This window comes from Balaenoptera borealis, assembly GCF_965194805.1.
Source record: "Balaenoptera borealis genome assembly, chromosome: 6".
Classification (NCBI taxonomy): Eukaryota; Metazoa; Chordata; class Mammalia; order Artiodactyla; family Balaenopteridae; genus Balaenoptera; species Balaenoptera borealis.
Window position 1 is genome coordinate 77,150,222 of NC_138863.1, and position 23,142 is coordinate 77,173,363.

Genomic DNA, 23,142 nt, shown 5'->3' on the forward strand with positions numbered 1-23,142 from the left:
GTCAGCTGACAAAACTGAGGTCCAGCGAGTTCTGATGACTTTCACAAGTTCCATAACTTCTAGTGGTAGAATTCAAACTAGAACTCCTCTTATCTGTTTCTCGGTTTGACATTACATACCTATTACTATCATAAACCTAAATTTTGAGCAATATTTCAGTATAGTTCAAAGAATATAATGGATCTATTTAAAGGGTAGAAATTGAGACTCTCCATCCCAGCTAAATGGTAAAGCTTTACCCAAGAGAAACAAGGCAAATTGCCTTTCTACGCTCTCAATCAGTATTAGTCATGAATAGACTCTGTCCTCCCTTAAATAACTGAACTTATGTTAATATAAGGTGGGTGCAATAAAACATACCACTTATTGATCCTCTCCTATGTGATAGACCCTTTGCATGAATTATCATATTCAATCCTCACAAAAATGTTTCAAGTAGTTGCTATCATGCTCTCTTACAGCTGAGCAAGTAGGACCAGTTAGGATAAGGACCTTGCTCAAGGTCACATACCTAGTAATTTGCAGAGCTGAGATCAGAACCCAGCTCTGTTTGATGATAGAACCTGTGTATTTTAATCCACACCATCCTGCCTCAGAAATCTGATTACTTAAATGTAGTCCCCATCCTCTAATTGTGTCTAAGACTGCTAAGAGCCTACCCAATACTAATCTTCCCCTTCCTTACTAGGGACACATTCAGAGGAGTCGTGTGTGCAGCTAAAACACTATACATTATAGTTTTGTTTGCAGCAAAGAGTAATGATGGTCAGGTAGAAAATATTGGGTAAAGTTTCCAGGGAGTATTTTTGAGCAGGGCTAAACCAGCTGGTAGCATGCCCTTTTGCCATTGCATTTCTTTTTTAACATCTTTATTGGAGTATAATTTCTTTACAATGGTGTGTTAGTATCTGCTTTATAACAAAGTGAATCGGCTATACATATACGTATATCCCCATATCTCCTCCCTCTTGTGTCTTATTTTTTCATTCTTGCTGCATAGAACCCAAATATGATGGCTGGGATCCAGGAGTCAGCTTAGCCATTGGAAAACCCTTGAGGATGAAGTCATACTGCTAAAATGTTGGAACAGAACTAGATAAAGAAACTTGATTCCCTAATGACCAAAGTACCACAATTCCAGCCCTACATGCCAGTGACCAGACTCCTTTATGCAGGAGAAAACTTGAATTCTACCTTGTTTAAACCAATGAAATTTTGTTATACATAACCCACTGAGCCTCAATTGCTCACAAAACTGTGATAGCAGCAATTCGCTTTGTGTGGAAAGACTACTAAAAATAGTATTGACTCAAGAGTTCTGGCTCTGGTAAGTGCAGACTAGGTAATGTATAGAGAAAAAAAAAAAACAACTCATCTTGCTTTGGAAAACTTAAAAAGCTGGGTTAAAATATACATATATGAAAAAAATTTGCAGCTTTGCTACCACTTAGAAGGTGAAAAGCCACAACAAAATATCACTCTTATCGTAACAATGAGAAAGGGCCAGATAATCTATAATGTAATAACTTTTCTTGAGCTCATCTGAGAGCTGGGGTCACAAGGCCAAGAGATTAACTCAATTTCAAAGGGTAACAGCCATTCTGAGGAGAGACAGGACATAGGAACGATTTCACCTTTAGCAGAACATGAGAGAGATGGGTGCTCATTTTGAAAGTGGGTAAGAAGAAAACAGCTAAAATGGTAACAAATACTCAAAGGCCAGAATGGGCTGACAGAATAGTATAGACACCCTGGGATCTCCCAGACACAAAGGCATACACACTCATTCATAAGTTCTTTTTTTTTAGGCATCTCCTGGCAGCTCAGCAGCAAGATTAAGGTCAGGGCAGAAAGCCAGAGAGAGCACTTTGGTGTCACAAAGGCACAAAACCCTTTCTGCTTCCCCCACACCCTTCTCTAATAAAAAGCAAAATTTAGCCTTTTAGGACAGAAAACCCTCATACCCCCAAGGCCTCTGGAAGAGATGCACAGTCTCTGGGAAAGAGGTAGAAGCAACAGTCATCAGGCCCTGCTGGAGGAGCAGGTAACACTCTTGAGCCCAGAATCTCACCCTAACGCAACGCAGAGATCTGTTCCCACTGGGGGAAGAGCAGGACACTTTCTCTCACCAAATAACCCCAGAATCAAGGAAGAAGGTGAGCATGATGAGAGGAATGGGTAGGAATACTGAAAAAGCCACACAACTAAGGCCCAGATGCACAGGACATCGTAAGATTAAGACTGGAGCAAAGTAACCCAGAACTTTTCCGCTCCCACCAGGAGCACAGCGCCAAGTAACAAGCACCAGCAGTCTACCCTGGGGAGGTACAAGATGTGACACGAGGCTTCCTGAATTTTGCAAGCGTAGGAGGGTAGAGAACAGACGCCGAGAAAACTCCTCTGGCCCTCTAGGACCCACACTAAGCACAAGGAAGCAGCCGCACTGCTGCTGGAACTGGAAGTCTTTAAAAAAAACACCCATCCGTATAAACTGTTAGATGAACAAAGAAAAAAAGAAAAATCATTCGATAATCTCAATAGATACAGAGGAAGCACTTGATGAAATGCAAAACCCAGTTATGATTAAAAATCCCAACAAAATCAGAATACAAATAAATTTCTCAATCTAATGTATGATATTTACAAAATCCATTACAATAAACATCATGCTTAATAGCAAAATGGTGACAGTATTCCCTTTGATTTGGAAATAACAACAGAATTTCCACTCTTCTTCCCACTTTCATTCAGCCTTGTTCTGAACATTCTAGCTAATTCAATAAGAAATGAAAAAAAAGTATAAGTATAAAATTTGAAAACTATTAAATAATATTATCTTTGATCACTGACAACATAGTTCTTTATGTAGAAAATCCAAAATAATCCACTCAAAAACTATTAAAATTAATAAGTGAGTCTACAACCTGCTGTATGCAAGGTCAATATAAAAATTACATTTCTTTATATGAGGAAGAAAAGAAAATTAAGTTTTTAAAAATATATAATACATAATAATATTAAGCTGTGTAAAACTTCTAGGAACAAATTAACCACAATGAATAAGACCTCTATGCAGAAAGCCAGAAAATATAATTGAGAGAAATTAAAAAGACCTAAATATATAAAGTATGTACTTTGTATATGTTCATAGATTAAAGAAGTCAACATTGTAATTATGCCAATTCTTTAAGAATTTATTTAGCAATAGATTGAATGTAATCCCAACTAAAATCCTAACGTTTTTGTCAAATTTGACATAGTAATTCTAGAATTTATATGAAATAAGGCAAAGTCAAGATTCCTTGAATAAAAATACTGTGGGAGAATATTTTTTAATTGGTATGTAAAATTATATGTTTCATGTGCCCAGTATTGTTTTTCGACTTCTGTATACACTACAGTGTGTTCACCACCAATAAAGTTTAGTTTCCGTAAGTCACCGTACTGCTGACCCCCTTTCCCCATTTCACCTTCTACCTCTTCCCCTCTGGTAACCCCTCTGTTCTTTGTAACTATGTGTTTGGTTTTGGTTTGGTTTGTTCATGTATTTATTTATTTATTTTTTATATTCCACATATATTTTGACAACATGGATGAACCTTTAGGGTATTATGTTAAGTGAAGTAAGTCAGACAGAGAGTGTGTTTTAATAGATATCAAGAATAATGAGGGCTTCCCTGGTGGCGCAGTGGTTGAGAATCTGCCTGCCAATGCAGGGGACACAGGTTCGAGCCCTGGTCTGGGAGGATCCCACATGCCGCGGAGCAACTAGGCCCGTGAGCCACAACTACTGAGCCTGCGCGTCTGGAGCCTGTGCTCCACAACAAGAGAGGCTGCGATAATGAGAGGCCCGCGCACCGCGATGAAGAGTGGCCCCCTCTTGCTGTAACTAGAGAAAGCCCTCGCACAGAAACGAAGACCCAACACAGCCATAAATAAATAAATAAATAAATAAAAATTTAAGAAAAGAATAATGAAAAAGTGGTCATAGTTAAAATAGTGTCATAAGTAGTAAGAAGACACTAAAAGACCAATTAAAAAGAATAATTGCCCCCAAAACATAGACATATGGACATTTAATTTATGATGTTGGCAATGAAGAGTAGTAGGCAAAGGAGAGAATTTTCAGTATGATTCTGTAACAACTAGATATCCATTTGAAAGGAAAATAGGATTTCACTTCTACATCAAACCATTCATGAAAATCAACTGAACTGGAATAATCTAAATGCAAAGAGGCAAAAATATAATCAAGATTAAACTTAAAAAGTTTTCCTCATCAAAAACTCCATTAAGAAATTGAAAAAGCAAGTCACAGAGAGGGAAAAGGTATTTGCAACATTTAATTTATAGGGGGTTCTTAATACAAATATAACTAATTTCTGCATATTAACAATTTTAAAAATCACGACAATAGAAAAATAAGCAAAAGCACCTGAACAATTTATAAGTAATAATAAACATATGGCAATTAAACCACATAGCATGACCGCCGTATTCAACAAGGAAATGTAAACTATACTTTCATCAGAATGGCTAAAATTAGAAGGACTAATTAAATCAAGTACTGGTAAGGATGAAACAGTTATGAATTCTCATATACTACTGACTGGAGTGTAATTGGTATAGCTACTATGGAAAACTGTTTGGCAATATCTACTAAAATTGAAAATTTGCATAAAATGTAACAGCAATTTCACTGGCAAGTATATGTCCAATAGAAATGCATGTACATGTGCAGCAAGAAACATTTAAAAGAATGTTCATAGTAGCATTATTCATAATTGCCCAAACCTAGAAACAGCCCAAATGTCCATCAACAACACAGTGAATAAATACTATGTAGTATTTTTATACAATGGAATACCATACAGCAATGAGAATTAATGAACCACATAAAATAATTAATGAAACGTAGAAATACATGTTCAGGAAAGGAAACCAAACACAAAAGAATACATGTTATATGACTATTATCTATGTAAATTCAAAAATCAAGCTAAATTAAAATTCTGTATTTAGCGACACATAATGAAAGGTTAAAACTCTAATGAAAAGCAAGGAAATGATTACTGCAAAGGTCACAAAAATGTTATCTGTCAGGGAATTGATGGAAGGGGGGGTTAATCTTTAGGAGAAGAAAAAGCAGCGTTTCTGGAAGGCAGAAAATGTTCTACTTCTGGATCTGTATGATGGATGCATGGGTCTTTGCTTATAAAAATTATTGTTTTGTGTGATTAATGTATAAAAATTCACAGTAAAAAAAGTTTAAAATGGCAATAATTCTGTAATTAAATTTTACAAATTAAAAATTATGATACAGTTGACCCTTAACTAACATGGGTTTGAGCTATGTGGGTCCACTTATACATGGATTTTTTTCAATAAATATAGTACCTGTATTTTCTTTAACTAAGTGTGGGGAAGAGTTTGTGTTTCATTAGAGATCACAGTATGTAAAATCAAAAGAAGTAGTGTTTGAGTCCTGACTCTATCCAAACTGTTTCAGCTTCCTGCCTTTGGTTGAATCATTTATCAATTCCTTTATTTTTAAGGCAGAGATAGCAGTAAGCGTACTTTTGACTCCACAGGAGTGCGCATCCCTAACTTCCTTCCCATGTTGTTTAAGGGTCAACTATATATGAGACAAAGTTCAATGAATACAACTAACATCTACTGAGAATTTACTGTGTTAGGAGCCACTGTAAGTACCTTATCTCATTTGATCTTTACAATTTTCGGAAGACATAGTACTATTACTGTCACATTTCAGAGGTGAAGAGACTGAGGCAGAGAGAGCTTACATGTTACCCAGCTACAGAGGTCTCATTTTAAGATCTGAACCCATGCATTAGTATGGTTCTGGAGTCCATGCTCTTAAGTAGTGCATTCTACTATGTCTCCAATATAGAAAAAGAGAGATACTCCCTGTGCTAGGTGTTAGTTTTCTTCTCTTGTCAAAATTACAGTTTAATATGATAGGTAAACTAAGTCTGAAATACTAATCTTTCATGGATACAAGATATTAAATCTTTAATTTAGCACTCTATCCTTGTTTCATTGTAAGCTCTGCTAAGGAAGGGAGACAAATCACATTAAGATGACATATTTACTTTCCTCATTTATAATTGAGCAATATCATAAATTACATTGTTCCTGTTGCCCAGCATAGAAGTGAATATGTATAGAAGATTCATCCCAACCACAGGGATATTTTCCCCCAAAGGTCAGAAGAGTTTTCTCCCTACCAAAGACTTAACTAAACAAGGGGAAAACTCTTTAAAAAAAAAGAAATGTTTCTCTGATTATTGGTAACATAATTTTCCAGTTCAGTCAACCTGGAAATCTATTATTTTTTAGAGGAATGATATGTAGTGGTGAACTATGGATCCTTTGGAGTTTGACTGAATGGGCTCAAGTATCAGCCTTGCTATTTTCTAGTTATTTGACCTGGGACAATTTACTTAGTTAATTCTGCCTGAGTTTCTATTGTGCAAATGGGGATGACATTAGCGTCTACTGCTCACGGTTGTTTCAAGTTTAAGTTAAATAATAAATGTAAATCATTTAAAACAGAGCCGAGTTCATAGTAAATGCTACACAAGTGTTAATTACTATTATTACTCCCTGACCTATTGCCTTCAAAATCTCACCCACATCTATTCCTTTCTCTCCATTCCCACTGCTATGACCTAGGTCTCACCTTCATTATTCATTCTTATAGTGCTACATTTTCCTATAGATTGTTCTTCTTGACTACGACCGGAATCCTTCGTGAAGACAACACCAGATTAATATTCAAATAAGAGACTTTTGTTCACAGGATTGGCCTTACAAAATGTTCTCTTTGTTTTGTCAACTGCCTAGTAAATTCAAATTTCTTATTCTGATGATCAGTATTTCCTACAAACTAGCTCCAGCCTTATTTTCCAGTGTTTTCTGTTCTCAGTCCAAGACAAGAAACTTATTCTGTTGTCAAACTAATTAATTGACCATTCATTGAATGTGAAGTATACCTTTTCACCTCTAACCCTGGATATGTCATTTCCTTGATTTTTCTGTTAATATTTTCCACCTGCATAAAGATCTAGCACAAATGCAATCTCCATGGTGAAACCTTGAATGAATGCAGTTTAGAATTGTATCTCCTTTCTTAAATCTCCTCTAATGCTTTATTTTTCATATATATGTATACATTAATATAACCTTATTGTTTCTCAGATTATTTGAAATGGCTTTATTAATTTGACTAGTTTAGACTATTTTGATGATATCATAACCTAATACCACATCCTCTGCTTTATTTAGGCCTGGGAATATCTTATTTCCTCAAATTGAAGACAGAATTTTCTTGAAAGTCATTTTTGTCTCTCCCTCCCACCTGCTCTCATACTTAACCAACACAGTGCCTCTCATATTATGGTAGCATGTGATAAGTATTTATTGAATTGAGTGAAATAGAATTATTAAATGTAATCACTAGCTTTGTCTTTCAGAGATCAACTCTGGAAATTGAAAGTAGGAGAATTCCATAAATCCTTCAGGCTCAAAACCAAGAGTAGTGTGAGAACAACCAAAGACTTGACCCATTCATTTTTAGAGCAATAATATTTTGTATACTAGTAAGTTTGAAAATAGCCCTGAGATAAAATGTTGCTAATGGTTTGTTTCAAGAAGTGATGTGTAAAGGGACTGGGATTGATGGATGACTGAAATGGAAGAAGATGAAGATCACCAAAGAGTGAAAGGGAAAGTATCAGTGTGGCTGGTGTTTTGTTAAGGATGTCCCTGAGTTTGAACACACCTGAAAATGATGACTAGGGAGGAGAATGATTAAGTCAAGCTGGACTCTTCAAACCTCTCAGCATTGCATGAAGTGGCTGAAGAACTGCAAGAAAAAGGTGTGTTCATTCAGTCACTTCAGATTCTATGAAGTAAGATTAATAGAAGCATAAGATATGATCTCTGGCCTTAGGGAAGAAACTTTGGTATTTTTCAAGTTTTCTGTACTCAGACAGCACTTTTTTCAAGGTAATAAGTTTTGGGTTGCTGAGTGGTCCTACCAACACTTAATATAAAGCAATTGTCATTTATTTAGTTGAAATTCAATTATCAACTACTTATTTACTAAAGAATTAATATCTATGATCTGAGGTTTGAGAGTAAGGTTTTTAGGCAAATAAAAGAAAGATCAGTCACAATTTCAGTGCTCAACATCAGGTTAAGAGGATAAAGAAAAGAAGCTTTAGAATTAGATCAACCTCTAAAAAAATGGGTGGAAGATTCAAATTAGACATTTTTCCACAGAAGACATACAGATGGTCAACAAACACATGAAAGATGCTCAACATCACTAATCATCAGGGAAATGCAAATCAAAATGTCAATGAGATATTACCTCACACATATTAGAATGGCTATTGTCAAAAAGACAAGAAATAACAAATGTTGGTGAGGATCTGGAGAAAAGGAAACCTTTGTGCACGGTTGGTGGGAATGTAAATTGGTGCAAACACTGTGGAAAATAGTATGGAAGATCCTCAAAAAATTACAAATAGAACTACCACATGCTCCAGCAATTCCATTTCAAGGTATTTATCAGAAGAAAATGAAAACACTAACTTGAAAAGATATATGTGCCCCCATGTTCACTGCAGCATTATTTACAATGATCAAGATATGGAAACAACCTAAGTGTCCACTAATGGGTGAATGGATGAAGAAGATGTATATATACACACAATGGAATACTATTCGGCCGTGAAAAAGAATGAAAGCTTGCCATTTGCAACATGAACAGACCTTGAGGGCATTATGCTAAGTGAAATAAGTTAGACAGAGAAAGCTAAATACCATATGATCTCATTTAAATGTGGAATTTAAAAACAAACAAAAACCCCAAGCTCACAGATGCAGAGAACAGATTGGTGGTTGCCAAAGGAGAGGGTGAAGGGTGGGTGAAATGGGTGATGGGGGTCAAAAGTACAAACTTCCAGTTATAAAATAAAAAGTCATGGGGATGTGATGTACAGCATGGTGACTATAATTAATAATATTGTATTGCATATTTGATATTTGCTAAGAGAGTAGATGTTCAAAGTCCTTATCACAAGAAGAAAAATGTATAAGGATGTGTGGTTATAGATGTTAACTAGACTTTGTGTGCTGATCATTTTGCAATATATACAAATATTGAATCATGTTGTACACCTGAAACTAACACAATGTTTATGTCAATTATGCTTCAATAAAAAGTTAGATAAACCTCAAGCTTCATTCCCATGAATGACAGATTTAAACTTTCTGTGGTGCATTTTCCTCACATGAAAATTGAGATAATATCATATCTACCTCATGATATTATTGCTTACATTAACTTAGATGTTGAATGCAAAGTGCATGGGATAGAGTCGATACTTAATATATATTTTTTCTTGCCCACATCCCTTCAATTTCCAGAATCGTTTAACAAAACATTGGATGAGGTTGTTCCTCCAAATTATTTGACAATCATTTTAACAATTCTCTTTATTCTGTATCTATAAGTTTGCCTGGCTTCCTTCAAAACAAGCTTTTCAGATTCCATAAGCACACAACTTCCCCCTCTTTTCTCCAAAAAGCACACAAACACACTTTCAGTCTAGATTTGCAATCACCACATAATAGGATATACATATTGTTTGACTAAATAGCTTGTTTCTTCACTAAGAGTTCAAAGGAGGAAAAGTATCCACTAAGAGCATCTTGATTTGTGTATGAAGAAAGCTGAAGTTTAGTTTCTTTTTGAGCATGTCAATCAACAGTATTCACTGAGTACCTTTGTTGTATATTTTATATGACGTGATCATGAAGTTATGATGCTTATTAACAAACATACTTGAATTGAAATACCCAAATGAATCAATTCCAATTTAATAACCATGAACATTTATCAAGCATTAACCATGTAGATGAAATTGTGCTATAGTTTACATGTATTAACTCACCACAAATTCAGTAGTTCTTAATCTTATATCCATTTTAAAGAGATATTTTAAAGTAATTTATTCAAAGTCACACAGCTAAAAAGTGATAAATCCAGAATTTAAACCCAGGAAGTTTGAATCCAGAGTCAAAATTCTTAAAACACTACACTATGCCACCTGTTGTTTTTTTTTTTTTGAAGCAGTTATACTGGGAGACAATGTACAAACATCAATACTGACATCATTGCCTCTACATTTTTTGGAAATTTTAATTTCGAACTGTCCTCCAGATTATCCCAATTCATCAAACAAGGAATTTGAGCATGCAGAGGCTAGGACTCTATGATTCTATGGTTCCTTCCAACTTTAAAATAATAATATAAGAGCACTTGCTTTTTTTAATAAATGAAAGATGACTTTTAGAGAATTTCAGAACTCTAATTCTAAACACTTTTCATCAAAGAATAATTTAGGTGATTCATTAACTTTCTTTCAGAATTAACATTTTCACTTATTTCCTACTAGTTCAAAGCCATCCAAGTCAGGAATTGAAAGCATCATTTGAAATGGAAGTAATGACATGACAGACGATACAGAAAAAAAATTTGCAACATTTCCATGATACTGCTTAAGCAAAACAAAAATCCAAAGAAATAATTAGAAAATGTTTGTATTCTTATTAAATATTAAATAAATATTTAAATATTCAGGCTCTTAAATAAAATTAATTTAACTTTTTCTAAGTTGTTGGTGAAGGTAATATTTTTTGAAAAGCTGTGTGTTTTGATCAAAGCCCAGGTCTTCACTTTGAATAGATATTGAACAAGTTATTAAAACTTCTTGGATCTGTTTTCTCATTTATAAAATGGGAATAAAAATAGTAATCTTAAAATATTTTGGGGAGAATTAGGACAAAATATATAAATGCCTGATACACAGCAAATCTTAATCCTCAGCAAATCCAAATATTTAATTCTGTACTCCTATTTAAAATCTCCATAGCAACACTGGCTAATAACACTAATTTTTCTTCATGCTTGTCAACTTATGATTAAAAGGAAAAAAACTCACTTAAATAAAAAGTGATAAATATTATGTACCAGTTATGTACATAGAACAAATATAAAATCAGTCATTAGAAATCTTGAAATTATACAACTTAATTCAGACTAGCAAATAGCTCAAATCTTTATCTTTTATATACATTTTTCCTCAGTATTCACAAATATCAAGAACTGTAAATAGAAATGTATTCTTCCTGACTGTCTGCCAAATTTATTCAGCATGACTGCAATTGAGTGGAAAAATAAAAATACATATTACTTACTGTATGTGGCACTTGGCAATTTCAAAATGATTTGCAAACATTCATCCTCAAAATACTCCTACAAAATGCATCTGTGAAAAGAAAGAAATGCAAAAGAGTAAGCAATTTGCCAAGGTCACAGAAAAACTAATCCAGAACAACACTCACTTAGACACCACATATTTTAACATACCGAAATGAGCTTTTGCAAAATATAGATTATACATCTAGTATATTATAATGGGCTGATGAACAGAAATGTTCCCAACTATATGCAAACATTCTATACATCAGTCAAGGAGGACACTCTTAAGATGAATCTGCACATTGGCTTCCAATGTTCTGGGGGCAAAAAAACACAGGCCCCCAGAACAAGCCAGAATAACATAAAAACAATTCAAAAATGAGATATTTATAAGTAAATTTAGTTGGAGATTTTAGGTAGTTATTACATAATTCAAGTTTTGCAAATGTACTTTTGTCTAATATATGAAGATCAGAGTCGGAGGAGAATTTTGCTTGATTTATGCAGAGAATTACACCAATTCACTTTGTAACTGCATTTCAATTCTAATTGAAAACAATGTACTGAGAAAAATGCAGGCATGCCACTTGCACACCTCACAAAAATAGACAAACATTCATTTCTTTTTTTTTCAGAAGGCCAATTATAAGGAGAAAGTTATTTAATCAGATTTCATTAATTAATGTGTTCGTTTTAGGGGAGAGGTGTTAGGGAAAGCACAGTAATTTCAAAGTGCAAAATATTTCAGCTTAAGTGAATTTTATGCTTCTGGGTATACTGTTTTATAAAAGAACTGTTCAAATGAAACAAAACAAAACACAACGTAATGATAATTAAAGTAACTCTTCAAAGTACAACATGTTGTTTCAGACAGATTAAACACACTATGGACAATACAAAGTAGCAAGCATCTTTAGAGAGACATTAGTTTTCAGCAACCAGCAGAATTTCCGCCCAGATATTTAGTTGTTTATAGGACTAAGCAGAAATACTAGCTTACCAAATCAACAGTTCAACAGCAGAACAGGCATTCTGAGTCGAACGTCTAATTAATTTATCTTCCTCTAGTGTGTGAAAGACAACAGGATGGCACTGGCCTCTACCTGCTACAGGAATGAATGATTTTACTAATCCTCAACAGAGAGCTTCTCAAAAGGAGGAAACTAGAGATAGTTAGCGAATTTATAGTTAAAGGTCAAAAGTAAGTCAAAAAGTTTTTAAGAAACCATGTATTTTTATAAATTTCATTTTTCTAAGTTTAAAACTCAGAGCTTAATAGAAGGTACAAACTCATGTCCACACATAATTTCAATAGAATTATAAAGTTATAACAATTAGCAGGTCTGTGTATTTCTTCATGCTTTAGCACAGTCATCCTCTTAGGCAAGAGAACTGAAGTTAACACTAATTCCATGACTTGCCCAATCTGACACAGCTAATAGGGGTGATCCTGGACTCAAAGCCAGCTTTTCCGACCCCAGTTTCTTCCACTACAACACCTACTAGCCCCTACACCTCCTGCAGGGCAGAAGTTGCAAACTGGGGCATGTTAAAAAATATTCAAAAGCAAGAGATTTCTCATAAGAGTTCTAATTTCTTTTTTTTTTTTTTTTTTTTGAAAGAGCAAAGATATCTTAAGGCTGAGTTCACAGCTTCCAGAGAGCAGAGAAATGGTTGCCAGTCTCACATGGGACATGCCTCCTGCACTCATGTAATTCCTACTTTTGCAAATTGTCTTCTACTCTGCAGTTGTCAAGCACCAGAGAGTTTTGCTCCTGATCCAAAAAACCCCTTTACCTACCAACTACAATCAGACCTCTTTGCTGTGAAACAGGAAGAATAATATTAATTATCCTCCAAGAGCATATTTCATTAGTTGAAGTGACTGCTTCTAACTACATTTCACTATACTCTCCTAATCAGGTGTTATTGATTACCTTATTTTAACCTACATATACAATTTAAAATTTCATGGGCTTGAATTTCCAGGTATTTAAATATATATTTGATAATTTTTAAAGCTAAAGGAGAAATTTTAAAACACACTTGACTGGTACATAGTCATAAGCATTAATCATCTCAAATCATGATTTTTCATTTACAATGGACACATCTTTCAGAGAGATACCTCCTGGGTTGATAGGTGTACTATTCGACAAAATAATTATAATGATAAAGAAAAAATCTTTAATTTAATTAAATAAACTAGATTAAGAGAACAGTGACCACTAAAGGTAAAGCAATGCAGCCCACACATTCTGGTTATATCATGGCATATTGCAAATAACTTAAAATATCAATATGTTTTGTAGAATGCTTAAAAAACATAGACCTGTAATTTGGGATAATTGTGGTAATAGCAGCCACCTAAATCTGAAACTCTTCACACACACTAAAATATATGGCCAACAAAAACAAATAAAAACACACAAATCCTAGGCCTTCAGCATAACTGGAAGTTGAAGGATAATAAAAATGTCAGCTTACCCGTAAACAGAAAATTAAACACCAATTTCTAACAGAGCTATCTTTCAAGCTCCCACTATATGTATTACAGTGATCTATCTAAAGGGTCTAGAAACTGAGGGAGAGAGAAGAAGAAAACAAAGGTCCTAAGAGTGACACAAAATTCACTCTCAGAAAGTCCACTGAAACTGTGAAAATGTTGAAAAATTATCCTGACACATTATAACGTGAACACAAGGAGAAGACTTAAAAGTATACGGAATTCAAGGTGACAACATTTTTTTTCTTGGGGAGGAATAAGGCATTTTAAAATGATGGGGCTAAGTCAAAAGGACTTAGACCCCGGCTTCAAGAAATTCTCACAAGTCAAATCTGGGACAATTGGAAAATCAGAATAAATAATTATGAAGAATTAAACTTCATTACAGAATATAAAATATAAATAAAAGAAAGTATATAAGGAAGAATTGGAAAACTCTTCCCTTCTGTAGAATATACCTTGGAGTTAGAAAATCACCACTAAGCACACATTATAGTTAACTGATTTAGTCAAGAAAACACCTGCGGATCAGCACTCATGGGTGAAAGTGTGTTGACAAACAGGATATTTCCATAGTCTTAAAGTATCTTCCCCAAATCACTTACTAATTACAATGGAGAAAACAATGGAGAAACTTGGCAGAGATCACCTTAACTAAATGATCGAAGACAACATCATCAAAACGGCACAAACACACGTGACAAGTCTCCAAGTATGATGCACTTGAGAAGGACACAACATCACTTCTGTGGTATGTCTGCCAAAAATGTGTAAACTGAATCAATAATTAGGAAATATCAGGAAAACCCAAATTGATGAAAGTCTAAAAATATGTGGCCTGAACTCTTCAAAGTCATTAAAAACTGAAGAAATGTTCCAGATTGAAGGAAATTTTAAAAAGACATGATAACCAAATGCACGTGTGATCCTAGATGCACCGTGAGTTATATAATAGTATTTTGTTAAAAATGATATTCTTAATTTTTACAACTGTACTGTGGTTATATAGGAAAATGTCCTTATTCTTAGGAAATACACATTAAAGTCCTTCAAGTAAAGAAGCATGTTGCATGTAACTTATTCTCAAAGGATTCAGGGAAACATTATATATATGTACATATATACATACGTATATGTATATATAATTATGTAATTATACAACGCATATCTATATCTATCTATATATATATATGAAGATATATATGGAGAGAGAAAGAGCAAGCAGAAACAGAAATAATAAAGCACAAGGGGTAAAATGTAAATAACTAACGAATCTGGACAGAGAGTATTCAGGGTTCTTAAGTATAATAATTACAATTTTCTGTATGTTTGAAGCTATATCAAAATTTTAAATTAGAGGAAATAGGTAGAAATAAATAAATGTCTTACTTTCATTGAGATATTTTGGGATCACAGAAAAATAGCCGAAGAGATAATCAATGAAGTGTTTTTAAATTAAGAAAAAAATTAAGAAGTTAAAAAACAAATCAGAATCATTGCTCAATGTTTTTGGACAACTAAAATAACAAAAATCCAGATATATATACACATTCTCCTGCATTTTATATATTATATATAATTCATATATTAAATATGCATATATTTAAATCAGATATCTTTTTAATAACATATATTTATATATGCATATTAAATTCATAAAATAAAGGAGAATGAAAGTAAATATGGAATTTAGCTTTGGGTTTTTAAATAAACCATACAAACAATATTACAGTCAGTGAATTCAGTAACGTAAAGTTAAATAATAAAGTGATATGCACAAATAAAAGTGTTCAGCAATTAAAGAAAAAAAAAAGATTATCAAACAGTCCTTGAAGGTCATCAGTGTAAGTGTTTCTTCCTTATATGACTGTTTTTCTAAATCAAAATTACCAACTTATGTTTTTTTCAAATTCAGGAAAAAAAAGAAACATAAAAAAATAAAAATCGCCCTTAATTCCTAAAACAATATATTTCATTTCAAACAATATATTTACTCTTTATTTCCAAACCATTATTTAAAGACTTATACAATATAAACTCATAATTCTTTTTTTTTTACTCTATTGTGAATTTCATTCCGTGACAACATTATGTTTGTTTATCATTACAATGCAAAATTATTTCACTGATTGGTATCCCATAGATGCCATCATTGATTTAATATTTTTTATCTATAACTTGTTATCAAGTATCAGTTACCAAAAAATAAAAAACACTGCAAAGGTCCTTCTGAATGTATCTTCTGCCATAGCATGATTGTTTCCTCAGGATAAAATACCCAGAAGGGAAATTGCTAGATCAAATAGCATGAGGCTGTTAAAATTTGCTCAACTATATTTTATTAACACAGATGCACAAAATTCTCATATTTGAACAACCCCACAATCAGTTTATATTTTACAGTCACTGCAGCCATTTGCAGTTGTGACACAGTATTTTTTGCGTGTTTGTATCCTGATTTGGCCCTAGTTCTTCATATTGTCATGTCTTGAATTAAGCTTTATGCATTCTTGGTGTTACAAGTGTTGAGTTTACCTTTTAAAATGTCTACAAAGAGGTTAGCCAAAACTTTGACCTTGAAGTAAAAAATTGTTCGTATGGAAAAGCATGGAAACAGAGCAGTTTTAGTAAAATAGTTATTTATTTTTGGAGGAATTAACACTTCCTATTTTCTTAGGAAGCAACAGTTGAGATTTTACAGGACCTAAGGAAGAAAATAGATGAAGATATGTTACAGTCTTGTAACTGAGAACATACAAGAGGATTGATTACTACATGACGAGTGATGCAAGCAAAGACAGAAAACACTAGAGACCCCTGAATAATCCAAGCCCCTCTACCAGGTCTCATTTCTAATTTATAGCAACAATGCATCAGTATGTCTAGATACTACCATTTACATTTTAGTATGTTAGATATTAGCATTTTAAGTGCCACCTTAATTGATAGTTTTCATCAGTCTTCAAGTTACTTTAGCCACCTTTCTTTTTTCCTATATTTACTTTGTATTCTTGCAAATTCACACAGATTTAGCAACCTTCCTAGTCTGTAGAATCCATATTTTGTATTATTAAGTTCTGGAGATTAATACAAATATTATTCAGTATAAGCACCCAATCAACCCTTCTGGAGTCTCAGTTGGTCTGCCCTGGCAGGTCACTGATTCAATAACACATAACAAACCATCCCTCCCTTTACCCAAGACTACATTTTCTTTACTAGTTGATGAGAAGGTCATATGAGATAAAAACTAAACCTTACTGAAATGAAGACATATGAACTCTTTTCCTTCCCCTCATATTTAAGTCCTGTCATTGTGTCAGATAATAAAATTAGATGAACTTGCAGTGATTTACTTCTTTTAAAGCCATGTTGGTTGTTACCCCCATTTGTTCTGCCCTTTGAGGTGTATGAAAAATCAAATGTCTTTTTGATTTATTCTATTTTCCTAGAATAAAAGCAAGTATCAAAGCAAGCTGATTAATCTATAACTTCTAAAGTCATCACTGTGTTCTCTCTCTCTCCCTCCCCATTTTCATTTGGCATTCAAGAGCCCTAAGTCAACTCCTTGTACACTTTCTATTGTAAATACGGCTTGGTAATAACCCTACGATAACTTCTATCATGAACAGCATGCCGAATCAGGATCTCCTCAACATTGCATTTAAAAATGTAATTCTCCTGAAGTCCATTAGCCAAGTTAAGTCACTGCATAATTCCATATCGGGTCTACTCCATGGTTCAAACAGTAGGCAATGCCTTGACCAAGATCCTGAACACCCTCACCCCTTGATTTTTGACAGTGTGCTTACCTTGCAGACAGTGTCTACACTGTGGCATTCCCTAACTGAAGACTGTTTCATCCGTCCCTCTTCTCTATTCACCCAGTTGAGAAGTCAAGACCTGTTTCCTAACTCAAGGGGGTTCTCAGTCAATTCTTTGTTCCCTTTACTTTATTTCACTTTTCTTCCACTGAATGTTCAAGGAACTGGCAAAGTGATTGTTCCAAACATTCACTAGCCTCTCTTGTAAAGAACACTGAATGCCTTCACCTTCATCCCCTGCTTCACCGGCAGAGGTATGAGAAGATGTTGGTTCCTTCATCCTCAGAGATGAAAGGTGAAACATGTTTGCTTAACTCACTTAACCCCACTCTCAGCAAACACACAGTAAAGCATGACTTATTTTATATCCTTCCCTCATTACTTTCTACTCACTGTAAAAATTTCACCTCTTCCTTTACATATCTCTATCTTTTGACACACTTCACTTTCATGAAGTTTTTCCAAGAACAGATTAGAGATTCAGGCAGATTTATGTTCAGAGAACTTCATCAGTGTCATTTATAATATTTATAACTGTAAATCCTTAAAAGCAACTAGAGTGTCTAACAATTAGAGATCAACTAAGTAAGGTGTGGTTTGTGTAGATGATAGAATGCCAGGCACCCACAGAACTCATGTCTCAAACAGTATTTATTTATATGCAGAAATCTTCAATATATCAATATATTTTTAAACAATATAAATACTTTCTAAAATAACATGATGAATAAAGTAGCAATTGTGTAAATAATTATAAATATGTATACACACATGTATTTACATATACACAAATATATGTATAAAATTCAGAAAGACTGGAGGACTATACAGCAAAATGTTAATAGTTATAATCTCTGAATAATGTAAAAATATAAGTAATATGAACTTACTTTTTAATATTTTACTTAATTTTGCAAACCTTCTGCAAATATATATATATATATATATATATATATATATATAAAATCTTATAATTCAAAAAGAAAGAATACTAGCTTGAAAACTCAGAGGGAACGAAGGCAACACACTGCATATGTAAGAACCAAATACAGAGCTATAAATCAGGCAGAACTTCAGCATTAAAAGAGCTGGAGACTAGTATAGACAAAATTGGGGCATAAATAAGCAGTAAGATTAAATTCTCAAAAAGTTAATAAAATGTGATTTTTTTGATGTGATATGGCTGGACCTACCAGTTGCCTCCCCAATATTTATTCTCTCCGGCCTTAGATGCTATATGTACTTCACGCTCTTTGGCCTTTGCCTGCCCAACATGTAGATATGATTGGAACTCTGGCAGCTATTTTGAGATCTTAAAATGTCTACAAGAATCCAAGATCCCTGGTGACATTAAAGAGCCAGGCTTCTCAGGCTTGGACTGCTGACATCAAGGCTTCATATTTTGTGAGGGAAAAATAAAGCACTAATTTCTTCAGGCCACTCTGGGCAAACACTGGACACAATTTCTAAGTGATAAATACAACTACTTGAGAATTTGCAGGTAAGAATAAAGAAAATGTTTCTCTGTCAAGGATTTAATGATTATTTGACCAGAATATATTAGCAAATGTTAGGGTTCATATGTCAACTAATACTTAAAATGAAAAAAAATTCAAAGGAATTCAGAGGAGAGAAATGGAAAGAATTAACATTTAGGAAATTACAATACATTAAAAATGGCTCAAATAGAAACATTTATATTTCATAAAAGGAAATACCTAGTAGTTTAGTTATATTTAATTGTATGAAGCATTATTTTTAAAGTTAGACTCCAAGTAATGAAATTGCTTTAACAGTAGCAGGAGAGATTATATTACACACTAAAAATGAATTGCCAGAAACTAAAGATTATTTAGATATTAGCTTTTTTTTTAAGTGAAGTTTCTTTTGAACCTAATTTACAACTGGGACTTTTCAAATCATGAGATCCAATTAGAAATGTAGTGTAAATATGTGATGAACTTTAGGTAGAGGATGTGAGTTAGTTTTCTATTATGTTTTATGGTCAATTTTGGTGCTTTCTTCATGTTTTACACCACTGTTTAAATGTACACATTTGTATTCACTTCTTCTGAGAATAAGTTAAAACTGATTGAAAGTGCATCCTTAACTCCACTACACCATCCAAATATAGAGTGTGGCAGGTTGTATCTTCCAAAGACGACCACAACATGTCCCATTCTGCATGGTCTTCTGCAATGTGAGCTTGACACTCGCCCATCACAAGATGAAGCTATTTCTTTACCTCCTGGAATCTGAGCAGACACTAGGACTCCTTTGACCAAGAGGATATGATAGAAGCAACACTGTACCAGACCAGGAGTAACCCTTAACTCGCATCTTCTGTCTTCTGCCTCTTGGAGACCTCAGCTGCCATGGAAGAAGTTCAGGTCACTCTGCTGGAGAGAGAGGGCATTCTGAGGAGCGCAAGGCATCAGACATGTGAGTAAAGAAACCATACTGGCGTCCAGTTCATCCGGCCTTTAGATGACTCCGGTCCCAGCCACCACCTGATGGCAACTACATGAGAGACCCCAAATGAGGATCTCCCAGCTGAGCTCCGTCAACCCACAGAACAATGAGAGATTAGAATAAATTGCTATTTTTAAGCCACTAAATGTATGGATAATTTCTTGCATAGCAATAAAATAACCAGAAAATGTGATCATCCTAGAATTTAGAATCTAGAAGTATAACGCAATATTTGTCATCCTTTATTTATGTAAAATCTAAAATTATATATATGAACATATACTGACCAGAATGTGAATTGTTTATATGGTAACCTATTTTTCTGTCTCTGTCTCTACCTCTATCTATGCAAGTTATCTTACATCCAGTTAAAATGATTTCCGATTGCTTTCTGGCTGATCGTGCACTAACACAGAAGTTATATATATATATATGTATAAAACATGGAGATATATATATATGTGTGTGTGTGTGTGTGTGTGTGTGTATTTATGTGCACATACAAACACACACACACAGTGGAATTCGGGGCCATTCAGCCTGTAAAACAGAATATATAGCAGAAACCTGAAGGCTGAACTGACAATGTGGAAAACGGCTTAAATTTGTTTTCTGTGCTCCCAAAAAGCAGAACTAAGACCAATAAGACCAATGAGAAAAGTCACAAGGAATAGAATTTAAGCTCAGCATAAGGAAAAGCCCTCTTACTATAAAGAATGACAAAATAGAATGGGCTTCCCTAAGAAAGGGCCAAATGAAGAATTCAAGAAGTTGAAGGTCCACTCTCCAGAAATGCTGAAAGGGACTTCAAGTTGTGGCTTGTTGCTGGAATTAAATGTTTTTTAAATACCCTCTTGAACCCACTATTTTGATAAATTTGTGGTGATTATCTTTGGAATAGATTATGCTAATATTTTTATATTCCCATCATATTCTAGAAACAGATATGAGGAGTGTCACAAAGATTCATTCAATAGAGCATCATTAAATTCACAGCCCTTTATCCTACTGAATCAATGTTTTCAAGACATTTATTGAATAACTAGCTATATTATGGACTTTAGTAGGCCTCGGGGGAACAATGAGGAATGTGGTGCCTCCACTGTGAAAAAGATTATAATTTAAAATCGGAGACAGAGGAAGACAAAACCATGATAACATAGTATAAGTTAGCAACAGCAATAAGAACAAAGTACTGTGGGAACTGGAAAAAGGAATAGAAAAAATTCTGCCCTGGAGACTGGGGAAATCCTGTAAAAAGAGTTAGCATTTAAGCTGATCCTTGAAAGGACAAGATAGGTAATTCAAGGCTACAAAGCAGTGCGAGCAAAGAAACAGTCATGGATATCTATGCCATGTCCAGGTAACAAAGAGATAATTCAGTGAATCCTTAAAATAGATTAGGAGAGGGTAACAAATGAGAAGTGAGGCTGCAAAACTCATTGGGATAAATCTCTATGAAGGGTTTTGAATGATATATCAATACTAAAGAATTTTAAATTTAACCTGTAGAACTTTCATAGGTTTTTACACTCAGGAGTTACATGCCCAGAATTATATGTAGTGAGATCCCCCTATTGGCAGTGTGGAGTAGGTAATGGACTACACGATGTGGAGTAACTTTATTTTAAAGAAAGATGTCAGTCTTGGGTTTAGATTAGGCACCACTTTGACTGAGGGAAGGTGGGGTGACAGGATCACCCTCAAGATCCCTTTCAATCTTAAACTCTGCGATTTACATCCCTTGCAAAGGAAACAAGTTGCAGACAAATTCTTTAAAATGACAGAGGTGGCAGAACTCTTGGGCCACTCTGGTGAAAATCACAAAGCCACTGCTATGTCAAATACCCAATGAGTTTGACAAGAAGTACAGAAAGTGCACAATCTTTGACGAGCTGACAATGGAAAGTGAGAGGGAAAAACATCACAAGGAAGAGATTAATACAGCACAGTAGAAAGGCATTTTCAACTATCCTTCTGGGAAAGCCAGATAAAAATTTGACCTAAATCCTTCTGGGCCTGCATCATTTTCCAAAGTAGCGTCTACAGCTTTGGAAGGCCTAGGGGACCTCTCTGTACATGTGCAATCTAATTAATGCGTGTAGGAAGGACTTAACTGTGTAGGACACTTTGCTAGGTACAGCACAAAAAGAACTACGTTTGACGGCCTTCTCGCATTTCATAATCTATTAAAGACGGATGTAGATATACATCTACAATTTAGGACGATGAAAGGAAGGATTCATTATACTGCAGAAAGAAAAATGTATGTACTTATGTTAAATGCTTCATGAGCATCCATAGTGGGACAACTTGATTAGTGCCCTTTCAAGGAGAAACAGAGCTGAGGGTCAGAGGATAAATGCCAGTGACACGATCTCACTCCCGAGACTTGCTGGAAGGAAAAAGGAAAGCTTTGCCTTACTCAGATTTAACAGCACTGTAAGCCAAGGTCAGTGAAGGGGTCTGAGGCACAAGCCACAGGACTGCAGCTGCTTAAAGGGAGGGAGAACAGGCCAAGCGCAGCACGGAATCATTCTAGGGATACAAGCTCCTTTTCTTCCCTTCCTTCCTTTCTGTTGTTATTGATGTTGATATTGGGCCACTTGGCCCTGCCTAGGGAGCTCTATATATGGGTGTCAGCAAGGAGGCGGGAATTCATGAAATTCCTAATGACTTGAAGGTGTGAACCTGGATTGAGAAAGTTAACACGTGAAAAAGTTTGAAGTTGGGGTGCAGTGTGAATTTTACCCCTGAGACTGACACACGGTGTGTGAAATCAGAATTCTTAAGTACTCTGAATGACTTGCTTGATGGCAATCAGCCAAGCATATCATCAGATGAGAATTTTAGCTACTGAAGAAGCTCACTGTCCTTGAAGCCCCCGCACAGTGGTAAAGGCACACATTTTCCTATAGAATACAGCCACGAATAACACAGTCTGAATGCCTTTGCTGAAAAACACAGAGAAGAAAAAGTAAACATTCTACACGATAACAACGTCTCTAATTAATGCCCCTTATTAATAAATTTGTAATATTGTT

General features: G+C 34.5%; 1 protein-coding gene across 7 annotated transcripts in view; it reads right to left on the reverse strand.

Annotated features, from left to right (window-relative positions):
• Positions 1-23,142, reverse strand: part of GALNT13 (polypeptide N-acetylgalactosaminyltransferase 13) — a 545,878-nt gene that overhangs the window by 499,718 nt on the left and 23,018 nt on the right. For all 7 annotated transcript variants that reach the window (XM_082395756.1, XM_082395754.1, XM_082395758.1 and 4 more), the window contains one exon: positions 11,293-11,363. The gene's annotated coding sequence lies outside the window, so the exon portion shown is untranslated. The remainder of the gene's footprint in view (positions 1-11,292; positions 11,364-23,142) is intronic.